This window comes from Apium graveolens, chromosome 4 (assembly GCF_009905375.1).
Source record: "Apium graveolens cultivar Ventura chromosome 4, ASM990537v1, whole genome shotgun sequence".
NCBI classification, from domain to species: Eukaryota; Viridiplantae; Streptophyta; class Magnoliopsida; order Apiales; family Apiaceae; genus Apium; species Apium graveolens.
In genome coordinates, this window is record NC_133650.1 from 59,568,580 (window position 1) to 59,578,946 (window position 10,367).

Here is a 10,367-nt window from a genome sequence, read left to right on the forward strand (position 1 = left end):
CTTATGCAGCCACCCAAGGAGAAGCCCAGATAGGGGCAACTGAACCTCAGCCACAAGGGACGATTCTCTCGGCTACTCAAGGTACGAATCCCCAACTTCAACAACTACATGCACCTATGAATTCTCGACCCATTGGGTACGAATATTCAACTATTGTGACTACTAACCCCCCTTATGGGATACCCCTTTACCCCGAGGTTGTAGGAAGTGGATATGTTGGACGGAGGGAAGCACGAGGGCGATCGCCCCCTACATACGAGGTTTGGCTCCTATCCCTGAGGATCAGGAATTTTCTGGCCCTTACACTGAGAGAGTCTCTGAATCTTCGGATGATGAAGTAGCCCCAAAAAGGAGACGTGCTGGCAAAGAGCCGATGGCTGATGGTAGCCAACGTCCTAGGAGCACCCAAGGGATGAATCCCCAAGAAGTGCAGGAAAGGATCAGGGCTCACGAGGCTGAGATTCAAAGGCTGAAGCGCGACTTGGAGGCGCACCAGACCACCAGACCCCCACTACCTCCTAGGGGGAGAAATCCTCCACCTATCATAGACCTGGATGGTCCGACACGGAGAAGGGCTGTTGTGCCATGGGCTGATCCTAGCAATCTTCTTCCCCTTGGAGATCCTGATGATCCTACTCTGCCCTTCACTGGAGAAATAATGAATGCCTATATCTCAAGGAAGTTCAAGATGCCCACTATCAAAGTTTATGATGGCACGGGAGATCCCTCTAATCATGTTAGGACATTCTCTAATGCACTGCTGTTGCAGCCCGTGAATGATGCTATTAAGTGTCGGGCCTTTCCTCAAACCCTGTCGGGTATGGCTCAAAGATGGTATAGTCGTTTGCCCCCAAACTTGATTGGGTCGTTCAGAGAACTAAGTCAGGCTTTTATTAAACAGTTCATCAGCGGGAGAGTGCATGAGAAAAGTTCAGCATACCTCATGAGCATTATGCAGGGAACAAAGGAATCCTTGAGAGACTACCTGAATCGTTTCACAAAGGAGGCTTTAAAAGTCCCGGACCTTGATGACAAAGTAGCCATGATAGCACTGCAACAAGGAACTAGGGATGATTTCTTTAAGATGTCCTTGGCCAAGCGCCCCCTGAGAGCATGTTGCAGCTCCAAGATAGGGCCGGGAAGTATAAGAGAGCATGAGGAAGACCGTAGTGATTAATGAGCCCACTAGAGGCAAGAAGCGGAAAACTGACCTGGAATATATCGCTAAGGACAAATATCCTAGAACCGAGCAAAACCCTGATACAACTCCCAAGAAGGGAGGACCTGGGCAAAAATTTACTCAGTATGCTAAGCTGAATGCTCTAAGGAAGCCAAATTTTAATGGAAATCGAGAAAGATCGAGATATTCGCTGGCCTAAGCCCTTTGAAGGCCGATCCTGCCAAGTTAGATAAAAGCAAGTATTGTAGATTTCACAAGGATGCGGGTCATGACACCGATGAGTGTAGGCAACTGAAAGATGAAATTAAGTTCCTTATTAGAAAAGGGAGGTTGAACAAATATACTGGAGAAGGAGGGGATAGGAATAACAATGGAAGGAAGAACTTTAAAGATCATAGGAGGGACCAAGACGATCAGGGGCGGAATCCCAAGCCTAGAGGACCGGTTATAAATACAATTTTTGGAGGGCCGCGACCTCGAGGGCCTGTGATAAACACAATATTTGGAGGACCAACTGCTGCTGGATTATCCAGGAACTCCAGGAAAGCATATACTAGAGAGGTTATGCATATTGTTGGAGAAGCCCCGAAGAGGGCCAGGCCAGAAGTAACATTGGCTTTTGATGCTTCTGACCTAGAGGGTGTAAAATTTCCTCATGACGACCCGCTGGTCATAACACCGATAATAGAAAATAGCCTGGTCGAGAGAGTCCTAGTGGATAATGGTGCTTCGGTGGATATCTTGCTCCATGACACCTTTTTAAGGATGGGTTATAATGATTCTCAACTAACCCCGACCAATATGCCGATATATGGATTTGCTGGAGTAGAGTGCCCCGTGGAAGGGATAATCAAGTTGCCAACCACCATAGGTCGGGAACCAAGGCAAGCAACATAGATGTTGGACTTTGTGGTGGTAAAGGCTAGTTCAACTTATAATCCTATCGTGGGGAGAACAGGGATACATGCCTTCAAGGCAGTCCCTTCTTCCTACCATTCAGTTATAAAGTTTCCCACCCGGAATGGGATTGGAGAAGAGAGAGGAAATCAAAAAAATGGCTAGAAGTTGTTATATGGCCTCATTGAGGGCAGATGGAGTCGGGGGGCAGGTTCTACCTATTGAAGATCTGGATATTCGAGAGAATGATGAGAAAAGAGAGAAGCCAGCAGAAGACTTTGTCTTGATTCCTTTAGCTCTCGAGGATCCTGAGAAGGTGACTTTCGTTGGCGCCACACTAGAGGAGCCCCTTAAAAGGAAGTTGGTGAAATTGCTGCAAGAAAATAATGATGTATTTTCATGGTCAGCAGCTGATATGTTAGGCATAGACCCGGAACTAATTACTCATAAACTGAATGTGGATGCAAATCGGAAGATGGTGAAACAAAAGAAAAGAAGTTTTGCTCCAGAAAGGCAGGAAGCTATAAAACAGGAGGTCGAGAAGCTCTTAGAGGCTGGTTTCATTGAGGAGATACAATTTCTGGAATGGTTAGCAAACCCCGTAATGGTGAAGAAGGCAAATAGAAAATGGAGGATGTGTATAGACTTCACTGATCTGAATGATGCATGCCCTAAGGACTGTTTTCCGTTGCCAAGAATTGATACTTTGATAGATGCCACTGCTGGGCATGAGATGCTGAGCTTCATGGATGGGTTTAATGGATACAATCAGATCAAGATACACAAGGATGATATTCCAAATATATCATTCATCACTGACTTCGGTGTTTATTGTTATCTTGTTATGGCATTTCACTACTAGAAAAAGTAGAATAGACATCACCTCTTAGACATCGGTTGCTTTTTTGACCGATGTAAAAGGTGTTTTCTACATCAGTTTTTGGTAACCGATGTCTTTTGTTGTTATAAACATCAGTTTTTTAGCCCAACCGATGTTATATGTCTGTTTTAAAAAAATTAATCAACGTGCCTTCCCCGTTTCCCCCCTTAACCAAATAATTCATTCCCTCCAAGTGTTCCCCCCCCTGTTTTTTGACTTAGTAAAATTCTCCCCCTTTTTTCACCCACATCTTCCCCCACTTTTTCAAAAAAATGAAACAAAAAATCAAAAACTAACAAAACAAAAAATAACAAACAAAAAACAAAAACGTATTCATTTCATCACTCTCTCATCTCTCATTTCATCACCAAGAACATATCCCTCTCTCAGCTCTTATTTCACCTTCCTGTGTAGATTTCACCTTGCTGCTCTCATTTTACCTTGCTGCTCTCATTTTTGTTGCATTGTATCGAGTCGAAGTCGGAGTTGCAGTCGAAGTCGAAGTCGGAGTTGGAGATTGAAGCTAAGTTGGAGTTTAAGGTTGGAGATTGAAGCTAAGTTGGAGTTTAAGGTTGCATTTCACCAAGGCTTGAATTAGGTAAGTTTTAAACCCTAATTTCAGAATTGGGGGTTTCAATTTGAAACCCTAATTTTTTATTTTTTAATTAGTTTACTCATCTGCATCTGCTTGTTTAATTAGTATGGAAATGAGTTACTTGTCCTATAGCAAACCCTAATTTGCTTATGATTTATTTATTTTTTTTATTTTGTTTAAATGATATGATTTTGTTATTTTCAGTTTACATATAATTTTTATATATGTAAACATATATAAAATGCCAGGAATTTATAGTATAATGTAAACATTAAAATGCATGCCATGTCTTGTACTACTAAATCGATAATGCAGATTTTTTGATAATGCAGATTTTTTGATAGTATAATGCAGATTACTGAAAAGGAATAACAATCAATTTTGATTTTGGGAATGTTTTTAGTGGTATTTTTTGGTTAATTTTGATTTAGAGGTATTGAAGAGGGGTAATTTCGATGTTTTTGAGTATGTTTGTATGTTTTTTAGAACTATATGAATGTTGAAGAATAGGGTAGTTACTAATTTTAGGCGACTACGATTGGTTAATTTCTGTAATGGTCATTGTTTAACTTTGTGCAAGTACTTTATAAAGTTTTGTGGTGTTATAAATTTACAGTACTCTTGTATATATGTACTTTAATGAATTAATCAACCTCTAATTAATCAAGCAGAACTTGTAGGTTCTGCTATATGATTGTAGCTTAGATTTATATGATTTATATTCTAAAAATGAATGTAACGGCAGTCTGTTGCAATCCGTTTTAATCGGATGAAACAGAGAGAGGGAATAAGTTATTTATAGTTGTAATAAAACAACAAAGTAGCTAATTAATAAGTTGTTTGAGAAATGATAATTAGCATGTGAGTAGAGTTTTCTTGGCCTATGAAAGCTAATACTTTACGAGCATCGACGTAAATTATATTAATTTGCTATGTTTATTGTCTAGTGGCGTGCTCAGCTTTGTTCTGTGTTTCGTTTCATCATTTTAATCAATCAGTGTCGTGTTCTACTTTGCCGGTAATTATACATAGTAATACATATATATTACTAATTGTACGTTGTTTTTTTGAAATATTTGATATGGAAATTAGGTAGGAAATAGGTTATCCTACGAATATGGAGAAAGATTGGATTTCAAAAGAGAGGGATTCGTTGGAATATGAAGTCGGGGTTGAAAAGTTTTTGATTTACGCCGAAGAAAATTGTAAAAATCCTAAAAAAATACCTTGCCCCTGCTGTAAATGTGTTAATTTCAAAAAATTTCCGGTCAAAGTAATAAGGGGTCATCTCTACGAGAATGGTTTTAGTCTTGGGTATATTGATTGGATTTGGCATAGATCCAAGACTGGTAGGTCGTCTGTTGGTAGCACAGTGCCTCCTCATGAAGAGGAGCAGAATGCAGATGCATTTAAATCAGCCTTTGAAGCTGCATCAGAAGCGGCTGCTGCATCGGAAGCGGCGGCTGCTGGTGCTTCACAAGCTGCTGTGGTTTGTGAAGCAGCATATCGTAATCCGGGGGGTAAATCAGGGGGCGATGACTATGATAAAGACTCGCATGATTTTAAGAGGTTTGTGGCCGATGCTCAACAACCTTTATTTGAGGGCAGCGACTTCACAAAATTAGATTCGGTGTTAAAATTACATAACTGGAAAGCGAGATTCGGTGTGAGTGATAGCGCATTTAGCGATCTTCTCTCTACAATTGGCTCATTCCTACCTCAGGATAATGCATTACCTGTTAACACATATGAAGCAAATAAGACTCTTTCGAATTTAGGCCTCGAGTATACAAAATTCCACGCGTGTCCCAATGAATGTGTTCTATACAGGGGTGTAAATGAGACTGCTTCGGAGTGTCCAGAGTGCAAGCTATCTCGCTGGAAGGTGGGTAAGGATGGTAGAGAAAGGTATAAAATCCCGGCAAAAGTTATGTGGTACTTTCCGATCATCCCGAGATTTAAACGAATGTTTAAATCTTCTTCGACAGCTGAGTTGTTGACATGGCATTCCAACCAAAGAATTCATGATGGCCAGATGCGCCACCCTGCCGACTCTCCTTCTTGGCGGAATATCGATTACAGGTGGCCTGCCTTCGGAAGTGAGCCAAGAAATCTTCGACTAGCTTTGTCGGCTGATGGTATTAACCCACATAACAATGGGCTGACTAATCGGTATTCTTGTTGGCCGGTAGTATTGGTAACATATAATCTTCCTCCGTGGTTATGTATGAAGAGGAAATTTATGATGTTAACTATATTGGTCTCCGGTCCACATGAACCAGGTAACAACCTTGATGTGTTCTTACAACCGTTAGTTGATGATTTGAAAAAACTTTGGGAAGAAGGTGAACCGAATGTATACGATGCCTTCACAAAAACTTTTTTCACTTTAAGGGCGACTTTGTTATGGACGATTAACGATTTCCCGGCATATGGTAATTTGTCTGGCTGTGTCAACAAGGGTTATTTGGGTTGTCCAGTGTGTGGTGATGATACCGTTGCTAACTATTTACCTTATAGTAGGAAAATATGTTACCAAGGTCATCGTCGGTATTTGCCTAGGCATCATCCATACAGGAAGAAGAAGGCAGCCTTTAATGGTCAACAAGAGTTTGGACAACCAAGGCAACCCCTTTCCGGACAAGAGGTGTTGGCACAACAAGAAAAAATTAAATTTTCTTATGGAAAGGAAGTAAAGAAGTCGAAGAAGGTGGACTGTGCTTGGAAGAAGAAGTCAGTATTTTTTGAGTTGGAATACTGGAAATTCCATCACGTTCGTCACTGCCTCGATATTATGCATATTGAGAAAAATGTGTGCGATAGTCTAGTTGGGACGTTACTGAATTTAAAACACAAGTCCAAAGATAGTGAGGCATCTCGGCTAGATATGATGGAAATGGGGGTTAGAACTGATTTAGCTCCAGAAGTAGGAGAAAAAAGAACTTATCTGCCTCCTTCTAGTTTTACTCTAACAAAAGCTGAAAAAAGAAAAGTGTTGAAATCACTCTCATCAATGAAGTTGCCATATGGGCATTCCTCAAACATCAGAAATTGTGTATCCATGGCAGATTTAAAGATATTTGGGATGAAGTCTCACGACTGCCATGTACTCCTTCAACAATTACTCCCGGTCGCAATTCGTTCTGTACTTCCGAAGAATGTTAGAGTTAGCATAATAAGACTCTGCTTCTCTTTCAACACTTTGTGCAACAAAATTGTTGACGTATCAAAACTTGATAAATTGCAAGCTGATGTGGTATTAACCTTATGTGAGCTCGAAAAAATATTTCCGCCTTCTTTTTTTGATATAATGATACATCTAATAGTACACCTGGTCAGGGAATTGCGTTTATGTGGACCAGTTTTCTATAGATGGATGTATCCATTTGAGCGTTTTAATAAAGTGTTGAAAAGTTACGTGCGAAACCGTTATTTTCCAGAAGGTTGTATAGCCGAAGCATACTTGAAAGAAGAATCTGTAGAATTTTGCGCTGAGTTTTCTAGAAATAGTTTGACAACTGCCGGACTTCCGAAGGACCAAGGCAAACTTTCTGGTCCATTATCGGCTGCAACAGTTAAATCTGTTGAAGAGAAAGAACGAGATGAGGCGCATTTACACGTCCTCTTAAACAACAGTGAAGTGTTTCCATATGTTAAGTAAGTCACTTTTCTTTTTCTTTTATTGATTAATTTTGTATAAGCATTATTTTAGTTTGTAACCAAAAAATTTGCACTGTCTGAACTTGTTAAATTTGTGCTTCAGGATACGTTCGAACTGATTCCTGAAAGTCGGAAGAGGATTCTACAGTCGGCAGGCGCAAAATGGAGAAATTTTAAGGCTAAATTGACAGCGAAACATGTGATGCCTTTTGTTAGGCAGAAGAAGAAGCTACAGAAGCCACCAAAGCAATATGCTTTTGTCGGGAAGAAAGCATGGAGACGATTTGTTGCAGCTAGAGTCACAAAAGAGTGGGAGGTATGCATTACTTACATATATATATATATTTAAATTTAGGACCATATTTTTTTTTGATTTTTTGGGAGTAGATTTAATTGTAAAAATACAGTAATCAACAAGATTTATTTTGTATACAGGAAGAGAATAAAAAACAGAGTGAAAGAGTGGGACAACGGAAATATCCACACCGAGTGTCAAGAAAAGGATACATCGGATTGGAAGAAGAAGAAGTAAGAGTCTTATCATTTTTCTTGTAGTATTCATATTTTCAATTTTATGAATGTATCTTAATTTTTGTAGAAACGCTCGGGGAGGTTGGAGCCTGAAGAAAGGCCAGATAGGGCAATTATGTGGAAAAAAGCCCGTATGACAGAAGATGGGACTCTTGACCCAGAACTGGCAGAAAAAATTCAACAAATTGTAAGACTTATTATAATTTTTTGCTTCTTTAATTTTCCAATCATACCTAATTACTCTCATGGTTTTAACAGGATTCCTTACTCGAAAAGCAAAGAAATGGTGAATTCAAGCCGGATGGAACTAATGATGTACTCACCAGTGTATTGGAAACTCCCGAGCATGCGGGAAGGGTTCGTGGGGTTGGAAACTTCATACCTCCAACATTGTACTTCGATTTACCGAAACAGACAAGAAATCACGTTACCAAAGAGCAGTTTCATAATCTTGAGTTGCAAATTGCTGAGTTGAAAGCTTTGGTTGCTGGGGGCAATCTACATTCACCAATGTCTGAAAAAGCAAGTTGTCCTGGGGTAAAAGAACAAGAACAAGAACAAAAGAACAGAAGGAAAGTTGCAAAAGATTTGATGGAAGATGAATTGATGACCGTTGAGGATAAAGATGGTGCAGATTTTGTTGTTATTATTCCTCCTCCTGGTCCACCGGGACAAAAGGTATACAATTACAGTGTATACTTGATTGATTTCTATGATAATATTGCATGTTATTAAATTGTTTGAGCCAATAGTGTCTATTTTGATTTATAATTATAAACTATAGGGTCCTCGCAAATGTGAAATGGCAGTGGAGAGCATTGATAACAAGGTAGCTTTTGGTGTTGTTCTTGAATTGCTAGAGTTTAAAATGATTGGACAGTCTGCTATATCAATATACATGGCGTAAGCTTCTTTTTATACTTTTTTAGAATCTGGTCTCATTTTATATAGTAATGATCTATTTACAGAAAATGTAATTTGTATTTTTTTTATTTTTTAGGTATTTGTATTCAGTGTTTCGGGATAGGCCGGGTAGAGATTTGTCATCGATGTTTGCTTTTCTTCATCCGTCCACATACAAGTTGAATGATGAATTTAATGAATATGTTGTGCAAAGGCTGAAAGATGGAGTTCTTCGGATGAACTTTATGCCTTATAACTACAAGTATGTCTCTTTTTGTGCGTCCTATTTTAAAATATTGTATGGCCTTGATTAGTCATATAGTTGTTGGTAAATTAATTATAATGTATATAAAATTGTCGGATATGTATTTTTTAAATTACATTTTGCTCACTTTAATTTGTTTATAATGAAAACAGTTTACATTGGATTTTAGTTGTGTTTTGGGAATCAGAAATTTTCATCCTTAATCCATTGCCTCATCATCCTCATCCCCAGGACCTTGAAAAGGCTTTAATGCGGTAATTTTTTACTTCAACTTACAATTATATATTGAATGTAATCGGTAATTAACGGATTTGACACTGTATTTTATAATTATAACATTTACAGGGCAGTGAGATCTTATAATGCTCAAGAAGGACGGGTAAACAAGAATCCCAAAATTAAAAACCTTGTTGTGAGTATTTAGTCGATTTTTTTAATTTTTCATTTTTGTAAAATATGGAATTATGATTAATCTTCCCCGTTCACTAATTGTCAACAATTTATTGGAATGTATAGGGATGCCCTAAACAACCAGGTGGCACAGAATGTGGATATGTGGTCATGCGATATATGAAAGATTTAATTGAGGACCAGGAGATGAAGTTGCTAGACAAGGTATATTTTTTACTTTTCTTAATTGTATGAATATTACTTTTCAGTTGGTTGAGGAATGACATAAGTATATTTGTGTTCCAGTGGGCCTCCAAGAGTCGCAAGTCTTATACAGAGGAGGACCTTGACATCGTTCGCTATGAGACGCTTGATTATATCCAATCCATCATGTAGTTGTTGGCGACTCTAGCTTGGCGACTGGTACCTATATTGCAATCTGAAAAACACCTTTATTTTGGTTACATGTATTCGGATTGTAACTAGTAATTAGAAAATATGGATGAATGTCTAGTACTTCATGTTTGGTGGTTTAGATTTGAAACTATGTAGCTAGTATGGTGGGATGATAATTTGGATGTTTGGAGATTGGGATGTTAATTTGGATGGCTGGAGATTGAATGATAGTTTGGTAAATATTGGAGCTGAATTTGGTTGTTAAATGGCAATTGCTTGGTTTTCTGGCAATTTTTTGGCATCTGTGTTTCTGATTTTTGCATGGATAAAACAGGTGATCAGACATCATTTTATACAAACCAACTGATTTTAAAACAAAGCCATTTATCATCATTTTATTGACATAAAACTGGTGTTAATGTAATACTATAAACATCTGCTACAAAATAAAAAAATGATGTCTATCAAAGCTTGATACATCAGTTCTAGTTGACCATTGACATCAGTAAAAACCGATGTTAAAGACTACAGCAAAAAAAAACTTGAAACAAAAAACTGATGTTATTAATCATCATAGACATCAGTTTGTCAAAAATAGACATCAGTTACCAATGAAGAACCGATGTCAAAGGTACTATTAACATCGGTTGTTTGATGAAAACTGTTGTTA

The 10,367-nt window shown here is 38.5% G+C and overlaps 1 long non-coding RNA gene across 1 annotated transcript; it reads left to right on the forward strand.

The window, feature by feature from the left end:
• The first annotated feature begins 9,255 nt into the window (after positions 1–9,255).
• LOC141718014 (uncharacterized) lies at positions 9,256–9,882 on the forward strand. Its single transcript, XR_012573899.1, has 3 exons — positions 9,256–9,323; positions 9,428–9,526; positions 9,608–9,882. It is a non-coding gene; the product is annotated as an uncharacterized LOC141718014 (long non-coding RNA).
• Positions 9,883–10,367: the final 485 nt, after the last annotated feature.